Source organism: Entelurus aequoreus, linkage group LG08 (assembly GCF_033978785.1).
Source record: "Entelurus aequoreus isolate RoL-2023_Sb linkage group LG08, RoL_Eaeq_v1.1, whole genome shotgun sequence".
NCBI lineage: Eukaryota > Metazoa > Chordata > Actinopteri > Syngnathiformes > Syngnathidae > Entelurus > Entelurus aequoreus.
In genome coordinates, this window is record NC_084738.1 from 81,769,944 (window position 1) to 81,783,585 (window position 13,642).

General features: G+C 38.1%; 1 protein-coding gene across 1 annotated transcript in view; it reads left to right on the plus strand.

Annotated features, from left to right (window-relative positions):
* Window positions 1-13,642, plus strand: part of lhfpl2a (LHFPL tetraspan subfamily member 2a) — a 112,960-nt gene that overhangs the window by 31,201 nt on the left and 68,117 nt on the right. The window lies entirely within an intron of this gene.

A 13,642-nucleotide genomic window follows, 5' to 3' on the forward strand; every position in this document is an offset into this window, starting at 1 on the left:
CTCTTTTTCTTTTTTAAAGGAAACCCTGTTTATGGCAAAAACATGGTTTCCTTTAAAAAAGATTTTGTATTATATCATTATAACATTATATCGACAGATAGACCTGAAGTTGATTTCTTAAAAAATAATAATACATTTAAAAAAATGCAGAGAAATAATTTTTAAAATGTTTTATGTTTTTATGAGATTTAAGCGTTGAATATTACTTTTTTAAAATGTGTGTCTAATTTTCAACACTTTTAATAAGTGGGGGCCTTGTGGATCCCCCATAATATTTGTGCTTATTTTTATTTTTTTAAATGTTGATAAGAATTATTGATCAATTGAAGGCTCTTATTATTTCACTGCATTTTTTAGTTTTTGCCATAAAAAACAGGGTTTCCTTTTTTATTTATTTTTATTTTTACATTATATCGCCAGATAGACCTGAATTTGATTTCTTAAAAAATAATACTCCACTTTAAAATGTCTTTTGGGGAAAATATTGCATATTTTTGTGTGTTTAATAATCAATAATAAATGATAGATATGAAGTTGATCTAGATTGTTTAAGGATTGAAAGTTAAAAAGTGACTTATATTTAACACTTTCATGAGTGGGGGCCTTTTGGATCCCGAGGTATTTTAGTGGGATTTTTTTTTTTTTAAACTGTCCTTGCTTAAAAAATAACAAATTAAAATGAATGGTGTTATGAAATATTGACCTATTTAAGGCTCCAATTTCTTCACATAAAATATTACACTTGTGGAAACTATTGCATATTTTGTGTATTTGCCATATAAAGACAACGTTTTCATTGACAAAAAGGGCATTAAAAAAATAATAAAAACTTAAAATTGACAAACAGATCTGACGTTGATCTAGATGTTTAAAGGTTGAAAGTAAAAAATAAAAAAAAAGTGACTTCATTTTAACACTTTTGAGTGGCGCCCTTTTGCATCCCCAAGTATTGTAGTGGGATTTTTTTTAAACTGTCATTGCTTAAAAAATAATAAAATTTAAGGTTCCAATTTCTTCACATCAAATATTACACTTTGAAAAATTTGCTGCGGAAAATATTGCATATTTTGTGTTGTTGCTATGAAAACATTATTTGATGTAAAAAAAAAAAAGTTTTAAATATCAGTGGATAGACCTGAACTTGATGTAGAGATTCAAGCATAGAATTATAATAATTAAAAAATGACCTTTTTTTATGACTGAGACCCTTTTAAGTACCCTAATCCAAAATTAAAGGTTTAAAAAAAGCTGTTCATTGCATTGATTTTGAAAATGAAAAATATCAAAATGGCCCCGCATGCTTTGACGTTTCATGGTGTGGCCCTCAGTGGAGAAAGTGCTATATTTTTGGGGGGAGGGCACAAACGTTAGCAACACTAGCATTGCAGTGTGAGGTACATGCTAACATTGCACTCCCATTAACACCAACATCATGCTAGGTTAGCATATTAGCTGCAAAACGATCAAACTTACAGCTCCCGCGTCTGTAGATGACGAGGGTTTAAGATGTGTAGTGAAGCCTGTTAACAAAGACGTGGCGCTGGGTGTATACACTTGCTAGGCTCAGGCCAGAGGCGCTATCGTGTCCGTGAGGAATGAGTTGGGGTTTTTTCCCCGCTCTTCGCGACGTCATGAAAAGTCGCGACTTCAAAAGCAAGCGTCTCGGTGCCTCTCCTCTCAGAAGCCCAGCAAACATTTCTCATGTTTGGTGCTCACAAACAGACTCCAGGGGCCACGTTTTAAACTGAGGAGACACATTTTTAAAGTGGAATTCTTTCCCATTCTTGCTTGATGTACAGCTTAAGTTGTTCAACAGTCCGGGGGTCTCCCTTGTGCTATTTTAGGCTTCATAATGCGCCACACATTTTCAATGGGAGACAGGTCTGGACTACAGGCAGGCCAGTCTAGTACCCGCACTCTTTTACTATGAAGCCACGCTGTTGTAACACGTGGCTTGGCATTGTCTTGCTGAAATAAGCAGGGGCGTCCTTGATAATGTTGCTTGGATGGCAACATATGTTGCTCCAAAACCTGTATGTACCTTTCAGCATTAATGGTGCCTTCACAGATGTGTAAGTTACCCATGTCTTGGCCACTAATACACCCCCATACCATCACACATGCTGGCTTTTACACTTTGCGCCTAGATGGTTCTTTTCCTCTTTGGTCCGGAGGACACGACGTCCACAGTTTCCAAAAACAATTTGAAATGTGGACTCGTCAGACCACAGAACACTTTTCCCCTTTGCATCAGTCCATCTTAGATGAGCTCGGGCCCAGCGAAGCCGGCGACGTTTCTGGCTGTTGTTGATAAATGGCTTTGGCTTTGCATAGTAGAGCTTTAACTTGCACTTACAGATGTAGCGACCAACTGTAGTTACTGACAGTGGTTTTCTGAAGTGTTCCTGAGCCCATGTGGTGATATCCTTTACACACTGATGTCGCTTTTTGATGCAGTACAGCCTGAGGGATCGAAGTGTTGTACTTTATCCAGATTCTCTGAATCTTTTGATGATATTACGGACTGCAGATGGTGAAATCCCTAAATTCCTTGCAATAGCTGGTTGAGAAATGTTGTTCTTAAACAATTTGCTCAGGCATTTGTTGACAAAGTGGTGACCCTCGCCCCGTCTTTGTTTGTGAACGACTGAACATTTCATGGAAGCTGCTTTCATACCCAATCATGGCACCCACCTGTTCCCAATTAGCCTGTTCACTTGTGGGATGTTCCAAATAAGTGTTTGATGAGCATTCCTCGACTTCCTCAGTATTTTTTGCCACCTGTGCCAGCTTTTGTGAAACATGTCGCAGGCATCAAATTCCAAATGAGCTAATATTTGCAAAAAATAACAAAGTTTTCCAGTGTGAACATTAAGTATCTTGTCTTTGCAGTCTATTCAAGTGAATATAAGTTGGAAGGGATTTGCAAATCATTGTATTCTGTTTTTATTTACCATTTACACAACGTGACAACTTCACTGGTTTTGGGGTTTGCACATTGCGAGAATTGGTTTGAATTGTGTTAAAACGAGGATATATTCTGGATCGAATCGGAATCAGATGGAACCGTTCGGTGCCCAGAGATTTACACCCCCTACGTGATATATTGTTACATCCCTAGTCAGTACTCTTTCTAAGAAGTTGAGAGAATACATAGTGATTCATATTTTTGTACTGGACTATGGACTCTATGAAGTCTGCCTCCCTGCTGAGCTGGCTTCTTAGCGTCAGCCAGCACGGGGCACCAGAAACTACTTTTGTGGGTCTTTGAAAAAGCTCCTGGCGAGGCTTTCAAAGCTCTGTCCTCGCTCCTAAAAAAAAAAAAAAGAAAAAAAAAGTGTGCTGAATGTAACGCAGCTGGCCCAGCCGAGCAGGAACCGGCGCAGCCGTTATTTATTTACTTCTATGCGTTGCTTGGTGCGTTCCCTCGGATCTTCATAGAGCGCACTAACTGACGAATGCCTTTTAATTAAGGATTCAAAGAAGGGGGCGAAAGTTTCCTCGTCCTTGCAGGGTTTGTGTTGCAGATGTTCCAGGGACACGGGCGGTGAGGTCATTGTTGGTCAAGATGGATGTTGATGTACAAATACGCATGAAAACCCTCCTACAGACATAAACAGTAAGCATGAACAGTTTTAGTTATATTGTAAAACTTACAAACATTGCTTGAAGTAATGAATGGAGAATCCATACGAGTAGAACCGCTATGGACGGCTCCAAAAATAACATTAACATGATAACGATAAAGATAGCTTCTACAAATATGCTTGAAAACACTCCTACAGACATCAAACTTGGGACAGCTTAATAAGCATGAACAGTTGTAGTTATATTGTAAAACTTACAAACTTTACTTGGAGTGACGAATGGAGAATCCATAAAGGTAGAAATGCTGTGGACGTCAGTGAAGAAAAATCCAAAAATAAGCCGCACCCAAAAGGTTCTGTCACTGTGTTTGATCGAGTTTGAACCTGTTTTTTTCTCACCTGTGGGTAGTGCTGGACAATTAATCACATTTCGAATTCGATTTTGGCTATGTCAAAAATATTTTATTGAAAAAAAGTGATAAAAGCTTATTAAATTACATTAAAATAGCATGTACAAATATGTATGAAAACCCTCCCACAGACATAAACAGTAAGTATGAACAGTTTTAGTTATATTGTAAAACTTACAAACATTGCTTGGGGTAATGAATGGAGAATCCATACGAGTAGAACCGCTATGGACGGCTCCAAAAAATAAGCCGCACCCAAAAGGTTCTGTCACTGTTTGATCGGGTTTGAACCTGTTTTTTTCTCACCTGTGGTTAGTGCTGGACAATTAATCACATTTCGAATTTAATTTTGGCTATGTCAAAAATATTTTATTGAAAAAAAGTGATAAAAGCGTATTAAATTACATTAAGATAGCATGTACAAATATGCATGAAAACCCTCCCACAGACATAAACAGTAAGTATGAACAGTTTTAGTTATATTGTAAAACTTACAAACATTGCTTGGGGTAATGAATGGAGAATCCATACGAGTAGAACCGCTATGGACGGCTCCAAAAAATAAGCCGCACCCAAAAGGTTCTGTAACTGTGTTTGATCGAGTTTGAACCTGTTTTTGCTCACCTGTGGGTAGTGCTGGACATTTAATAAAATTTCAAATTAAATTTTGGCTGTTATTTTAAAAATATTTTAAGAAAACAAAAGTGATTAATGGGCCGCGCATTAACTAATGCTAACGAAGCTTGATTTATAACATTAAGATAGCATGTACAAATATGCATAAAAACCCTTCCACAGACATAAACAGTAAGCATGAACAGTTGTAGTTATATTGTAAAACTTACAAACATTGCTTGAAGTAATGAATGGAGAATCCATACGAGTAGAACCGCTATGGACGGCTCCAAAAAATAAGCCGCACCCAAAAGGTTCTGTCACTGTTTGATCGAGTTTGAACCTGTTTTTTTCTCACCTGTGGGTAGTGCTGGACAATTAATCACATTTCGAATTTGATTTTGGCTATGTCAAAAATATTTTATTGAAAAAAAGTGATAAAAGCTTATTAAATGACATTAAAATAGCATGTACAAATATGCATGAAAACCCTCCTACAGACATAAACAGTAAGTATGAACAGTTTTAGTTATATTGTAAAACTTACAAACATTGCTTGGGGTAATGAATGGAGAATCCATACGAGTAGAACCGCTATGGACGGCTCCAAAAAATAAGCCGCACCCAAAAGGTTCTGTAACTGTGTTTGATCGAGTTTGAACCTGTTTTTGCTCACCTGTGGGTAGTGCTGGACATTTAATAAAATTTCAAATTCGATTTTGGCTGTTATTTTAAAAATATTTTAAGAAAACAAAAGTGATTAATGGGCCGCGCATTAACTAATGCTAACGAAGCTTGATTTATAACATTAAGATAGCATGTACAAATATGCATAAAAACCCTTCCACAGACATAAACAGTAAGCATGAACAGTTGTAGTTATATTGTAAAACTTACAAACATTGCTTGAAGTAATGAATGGAGAATCCATACGAGTAGAACCGCTATGGACGGCTCCAAAAAATAAGCCGCACCCAAAAGGTTCTGTCACTGTTTGATCGAGTTTGAACCTGTTTTTTTCTCACCTGTGGGTAGTGCTGGACATCTAATCACATTTCGAATTTGATTTTGGCTATGTCAAAAATATTTTATTGAAAAAAAGTGATAAAAGCGTATTAAATTACATTAAGATAGCATGTACAAATATGCATGAAAACCCTCCTACAGACATAAACAGTAAGCATGAACAGTTTTAGTTATATTGTAAAACTTACAAACATTGCTTGGGGTAATGAATGGAGAATCCATACGAGTAGAACCGCTATGGACGGCTCCAAAAAATAAGCCGCACCCAAAAGGTTCTGTCACTGTGTTTTATCGAGTTTGAACCTGTTTTTGCTCACCTGTGGGTAGTGCTGGACATTTAATAAAATTTCAAATTCGATTTTGGCTGTTATTTTAAAAATATTTTAAGAAAACAAAAGTGATTAATGGGCCGCGCATTAACTAATGCTAACGAAGCTTGATTTATAACATTAAGATAGCATGTACAAATATGCATAAAAACCCTTCCACAGACATAAACAGTAAGCATGAACAGTTGTAGTTATATTGTAAAACTTACAAACATTGCTTGAAGTAATGAATGGAGAATCCATACGAGTAGAACCGCTATGGACGGCTCCAAAAAATAAGCCGCACCCAAAAGGTTCTGTCACTGTTTGATCGAGTTTGAACCTGTTTTTTTCTCACCTGTGGGTAGTGCTGGACAATTAATCACATTTCGAATTCGATTTTGGCTATGTCAAAAATATTTTATTGAAAAAAAGTGATAAAAGCTTATTAAATTACATTAAAATAGCACGTACAAATATGCATGAAAACCCTCCCACAGACATAAACAGTAAGTATGAACAGTTTTAGTTATATTGTAAAACTTACAAACATTGCTTGGGGTAATGAATGGAGAATCCATACGAGTAGAACCGCTATGGACGGCTCCAAAAAATAAGCCGCACCCAAAAGGTTCTGTAACTGTGTTTGATCGAGTTTGAACCTGTTTTTGCTCACCTGTGGGTAGTGCTGGACATTTAATAAAATTTCAAATTCGATTTTGGCTGTTATTTTAAAAATATTTTAAGAAAACAAAAGTGATTAATGGGCCGCGCATTAACTAATGCTAACGAAGCTTGATTTATAACATTAAGATAGCATGTAGAAATATGCATAAAAACCCTTCCACAGACATAAACAGTAAGCATGAACAGTTGTAGTTATATTGTAAAACTTACAAACATTGCTTGAAGTAATGAATGGAGAATCCATACGAGTAGAACCGCTATGGACGGCTCCAAAAAATAAGCCGCACCCAAAAGGTTCTGTCACTGTTTGATCGAGTTTGAACCTGTTTTTTTCTCACCTGTGGGTAGTGCTGGACAATTAATCACATTTCGAATTTGATTTTGGCTATGTCAAAAATATTTTATTGAAAAAAAGTGATAAAAGCTTATTAAATTACATTAAGATAGCATGTACAAATATGCATGAAAACCCTCCTACAGACATAAACAGTAAGCATGAACAGTTTTAGTTATATTGTAAAACTTACAAACATTGCTTGGGGTAATGAATGGAGAATCCATACGAGTACAACCGCTATGGACGGCTCCAAAAAATAAGCCGCACCCAAAAGGTTCTGTAACTGTGTTTGATCGAGTTTGAACCTGTTTTTGCTCACCTGTGGGTAGTGCTGGACATTTAATAAAATTTCAAATTCGATTTTGGCTGTTATTTTAAAAATATTTTAAGAAAACAAAAGTGATTAATGGGCCGCGCATTAACTAATGCTAACGAAGCTTGATTTATAACATTAAGATAGCATGTACAAATATGCATAAAAACCCTTCCACAGACATAAACAGTAAGCATGAACAGTTGTAGTTATATTGTAAAACTTACAAACATTGCTTGAAGTAATGAATGGAGAATCCATACGAGTAGAACCGCTATGGACGGCTCCAAAAAATAAGCCGCACCCAAAAAGTTCTGTCACTGTTTGATCGAGTTTGAACCTGTTTTTTTCTCACCTGTGGGTAGTGCTGGACAATTAATCACATTTCGAATTTGATTTTGGCTATGTCAAAAATATTTTATTGAAAAAAAGTGATAAAAGCGTATTAAATTACATTAAAATAGCATGTACAAATATGCATGAAAACCCTCCCACAGACATAAACAGTAAGTATGAACAGTTTTAGTTATATTGTAAAACTTACAAACATTGCTTGGGGTAATGAATGGAGAATCCATACGAGTACAACCGCTATGGACGGCTCCAAAAAATAAGCCGCACCCAAAAGGTTCTGTAACTGTGTTTGATCGAGTTTGAACCTGTTTTTGCTCACCTGTGGGTAGTGCTGGACATTTAATAAAATTTCAAATTCGATTTTGGCTGTTATTTTAAAAATATTTTAAGAAAACAAAAGTGATTAATGGGCCGCGCATTAACTAATGCTAACGAAGCTTGATTTATAACATTAAGATAGCATGTACAAATATGCATAAAAACCCTTCCACAGACATAAACAGTAAGCATGAACAGTTGTAGTTATATTGTAAAACTTACAAACATTGCTTGAAGTAATGAATGGAGAATCCATACGAGTAGAACCGCTATGGACGGCTCCAAAAAATAAGCCGCACCCAAAAGGTTCTGTCACTGTTTGATCGAGTTTGAACCTGTTTTTTTCTCACCTGTGGGTAGTGCTGGACATCTAATCACATTTCGAATTTGATTTTGGCTATGTCAAAAATAATTTATTGAAAAAAAGTGATAAAAGCGTATTAAATTACATTAAGATAGCATGTACAAATATGCATGAAAACCCTCCTACAGACATAAACATTAAGCATGAAGAGTTTTAGTTATATTGTAAAACTTACAAACATTGCTTGGGGTAATGAATGGAGAATCCATACGAGTAGAACCGCTATGGACGGCTCCAAAAAATAAGCCGCACCCAAAAGGTTCTGTCACTGTGTTTGATCGAGTTTGAACCTGTTTTTGCTCACCTGTTGTTGTGTGTGTATGAGTGTTTGTACATTGATGTTACATCCATGATGTCGTTCACAACAACACAACAGATGACATGTGTTGTGTGTGTATGAGTGTTTGTACACTGATGTTACATCCATGATGTCGTATACAACAACACAACAGATGACATGTGTTGTGTGTGTATGATTGTTTGTACACTGATGTTACATCCATGATGTCGTTCACAACAACACAACAGATGAGATGTGTTGTGTGTGTATGATTGTACATTGTTAAAGTTAAAGTACCAATGGTTGTCACACACACACTAGGTGTGGCGAAATTATTCTCGGCATTTGACCCATCACCCTTGATCACCCCCTGGGAGGTGAGGGGAGCAGTGAGCAGCAGCGGTGGACGCGCCCGGGAAACATTTTTGGTGATTTAACCCCCAATTCCAACCCTTGACGCTGAGAGCCAAGCAGGGAGGTAATGGCTCCCATTTTTTGACTATAGAAACTGGTTTTCTCTGCTGTGTTTCTTCATTCTGGAGCCTGGCCACCTGTTGTGTCCTCCTTGACTGGTTTTTGGGTGGTTTAAGCGCCTAAAACAAACGTAGCTATTAAGCGTATTTTCCGAGCCTTCCGACGAGCGCCGCACATTTCCCCCGCCTCCTTCCCCGAAGCCCGCCGATACTATAAAGAAAGTCTGAAAGACTCTTTTGTGGTGGGCCCGGGCTACAGCGAGCATACCTACAGACATCCCCCAGGCCCACATAATCGCCTCCCCCAGCTGTGGAAGTGCTCAGCATCCAGCGTTCACCTTCGCCAAAAAGTATTTGCCAGCTAAACGCGTCACTTGAAAGGATCCGAAAATGAGCAGCACTTCTCTTTGAGAAAATCCTCTCAGCTGCGGCAATTTACTCACCACCCTCCTCGCCAAAACTCATCTGGGAGCTTACCCTCCAGAGCAGGGGCGCCCTAACTTTTTCCACTGACGAATTGAAGGATGCCGGGGGCCGTTTTGGTACAAAACCCAAAAGCAGTGAAGTTGTCACGTTGTGTAAATGGTAAATAAAAACAGAATACAATGATTTGCTAATCCTTTTGAACTTATATTCAATTGAATAGACTGCAAGGACAAGATATTGTAATTTTTTTTGCAAATAATCATGAACTTAGAATATAATGGCAGCAACACATTGCAAAAAAGTTGCCACAGGGACATTTTTACCACTGTGTTACATGGCCTTTCCTTTTAACAACACTCAGTAAAGGTTTGGGAACTGAGGAGACACGTTTTTGAAGCTTCTCAGGTGGAATTCTTTCCCATTCTTGCTTGATGTACAGCTTAAGTTGTTCAACAGTCCGGGGGTCTCCCTTGTGCTATTTTAGGCTTCATAATGCGCCACACATTTTCAATGGGAGACAGGTCTGGACTACAGGCAGGCCAGTCTAGTACCCGCACTCTTTTACTACGAAGCCATGCTGTTGTAACACGTGGCTTGGCATTGTCTTGTTGAAATAAGCAGGGGCGTCCATGATGACGTTGCTTGGATGGCAACATATGTTGCTCCAAAACCTGTATGTACCTTTCAGCATTAATGGTGCCTTCACAGATGTGTAAGTTACCCATGTCTTGGGCACTAATACACCCCCATACCATCACAGATGCTGGCTTTTACACTTTGCGCCTAGAACAATCCGGATGGTTCTTTTCCTCTTTGGTCCGGAGGACACGCCGTCCACAGTTTCCAAAAACAATTTGAAATGTGGACTCGTCAGACCACAGAACACTTTTCCACTCAGTCCGTCTTAGATGAGCTTGGGCCCTGCGAAGCCGGCGGCGTTTCTGGGTGTTGTTGATAAATGGCTTTGGCTTTGCATAGTTGAGTTTTAACTTGCACTTACAGATGTAGCGACCAGATGTAGTTACTGACAGTGGTTTTCTGAAGTGTTCCTGAGCCCATGTGGTGATATCCTTTACACACTGATGTCGCTTTTTGATGCAGTACCACCTGAGGGTTCGAAGTGCAGTACTTTATCCAGATTCTCTGAAACTTTTGATGATATTACGGACCTTAGATGGTGAAATCCCTAAATTCCTTGCAATAGCTGGTTGAGAAATGTTGGTCTTAAACAATTTTTTGGATATGACTTTAAAGCATAACCAAGCATGCATCACTATAGCTCTTGTCTCAAAGTAGGTGTAATGTCAACACCTGGCACATCACACCCTGACTTATTTGGACTTTTCTGCTGTTTTCCTCTGTGTAGTGTTTTACTTCTTGTCTCGCGCTCCTATTTTGTTGACTTTTTTCTCTTTTGTTGGTATTTTCCTGTAGCAGTTTCATGTCTTCCTTTGAGCGATGTTTCCCGCATCTACTTTGTATTAGCAATCAAGAATATTTCAGTTGTTTTTATCCTTCTTTGTGGGGACATTGTTGATTGTCTTGTCATGTTCGGATGTACATTGTGGACGCCGTCTTTGCTCCACAGTAAGTCTTTGCTGTCGTCCAGCATTCTGTTTTTGTTTACTTTGTAGCCAATTTAGTTTTAGTTTTGTTCTGCATAGCCTTCCCTAAGCTTTAATGACTTTTCTTAGGGGCACTCACCTTTTGTTTATTTTTGGTTTAAGGATTAGACACCTTTTTACCTGCACACTGCCTCCCGCTGTTTCCGACATCTACAAAGCAATTAGCTACCGGCTGCCACCTACTGATATGGAAGAGTATTACACGGTTACTCTGCCGAGCTCTAGACAGCACCGACACTCAACAACAACACATCATTTGCAGACTATAATTACTGGTTTGCAAAAAATATTTTTAACCCAATTAGGTGAAATTACATAATCTCCCACGGCACACCAGACTGTATCTCATGGCACACTAGTGGTTGAAAAACACTGTCACAGGGGACCTTTTAATATCAACCTTCTTTGCTAAATGGCTGTACCGCTCTGAGAATGATTGTTTTTGTGAAGTTTATTGGTGAAGTTAGTCCTCGTCATCCCGTGGAAGCCGGGTTTTGGGAATTGCATATTTTTTCAGGCTTATTAGGTGCAAAATGGCAGCCTGTGTTTCCACCACGGCTTTGTTTGAGTATGTTGCGCAGGGTTTGTGTCTTCATCCGTACAACAATAAATAGAAGATGTTGATGATTGGCAGGCACACCTATGGGCTGTGTTGACATCATGCTGGTTTTCCGCTCTGTTAGGTGGACCACTGGCAAGTTGACTGTCTTGAACTGGGAGTGAACCGAGCTCTGCTTCATGTAAAGTGGAGAGAAGATAGCCATTAGTTGATTATCTACAGCCTGATGGATGTGTGTCATTAGTGCGGAGAAAGGCTTAGAAGAGGAAGACATTCCAGAACCAGTGATCTGGTTCTTCATGACAATTACCTGATGGACGGTGGTTCACGTGTCCCAGGGTCCGTCTGCCTTCAGAAGGACCCTGGTAACTGAGGTGGGTCACTGGGGATTACGCACAGATGCTACTTGAAGCTACACCCTCGACTAGGTCCGGGCGATGTGGCCAAAAATTGTATCTCGATGTACAAACCCCAAAAGCAGTGAAGTTGTCATGTTGTGTAAATGGTAAATAAAAACAGAATACAATGATTTGCAAATCATTCTCAACTTATTTTCAATTGAATAGACTGCAAAGACAAGATATTTAACGTTCGAACTGGAAAACGTTGTTTTTGGCAAATACTAGCTCATTTGGAATTTGATGCCTGCAACATGTTTCAAAAAAGTGGCGAAAAAGACTGAGAAAGTTGAGGAATGCTCATCAAACACTTATGTGGAACATCCCACAGGTGTGCAGGCTAATTGGGAACAGGTGGGTGCCATGATTGGGTATAAAAGCAGCTTCCATGAAATGCTCAGTCGTTCACCAACAAGGACGGGGCGAGGGTCACCACTTTGTCAACAAATGCGGGAGCAAATTGTTTAAGAACAACATTTCTCAACCAGGTATTGCAAGGAATTTGGGGATTTCACAAGCTCACGACGACATCAGAATTCTGATCTAAACCCAAATGTGGGCAAGAAACAACTCATAAGACCCCAGACGGGGATGAAAACCAAACCTTGAGAAGTAGGGATGGGTACCCAATGGTACCAATATTCGGTACTATTGTGTGTAATAAATAGTCATTGTTTTTTATGTTAAAAGCTTGTTTTATAATTTTCATCATTTTAATCAAACATTTAATCGAACACTTTTTTTTCTGTATCAATTAGATGTATTGATATCAGTGTTTCCCACACATTCATTTATTTGTGGCGGCCCGCCACGAAAGAATTACGTCCGCCACAAATTAAAAAAAATATTTTTATTTTTTATTTTTTATTTTTTATTTTTTTAAAATTTATTTTTATTTTTTATTTTGTTGTTGTTGTCCTGTCCAGCTTCTCAGGCAAATCATATAGTTGATGTAGATGCCCATATAGGCTGTTCAGATTTACTTTACAAAAGAGAAGTGTAGGATACTGCTCTTGTTGCCTTATTTGTATTTGACCACTAATGTTTTCTGTTTATTTGTTACTGACTGTGGCAGGACACCTCTGCCTCTGTTTCACTTTATGTTGCTGGTAAATAATATGGTTGTAGTAGTAGGCTAAAGTTCAATTATTTAGTATGCACTAATTAAAGGGGCAGAGCTTTAAGAGACATTTTAGCTTTAATATTTTATAAGATATATTTTTGTAAGAACCACATTTAATAAATATATTTCAGTGAATAACTTATTGTTCAAATCTGTATATAAATATGTACATAAAGTGTTGTAATTATATTGTAAAATGGATGGATGGATGGACGTTTAAAACAAAACCGTTATTATTAATTAGTAAGTATACATTTTTTGAGCCTTTTTAGAGAAAATCATATTGTAGTAAATTATGCAAATTACTCGATGATGTCATGGTGACCACGCCCATAGCCACGCCCCAACCGCCACAGGTATCTTGGCAGTTTATGGGAAACACTGGATATCGTTGTATCGGCCAACACTTGCTTTTCCTGCTCTGTTGTGTCCAGTTACA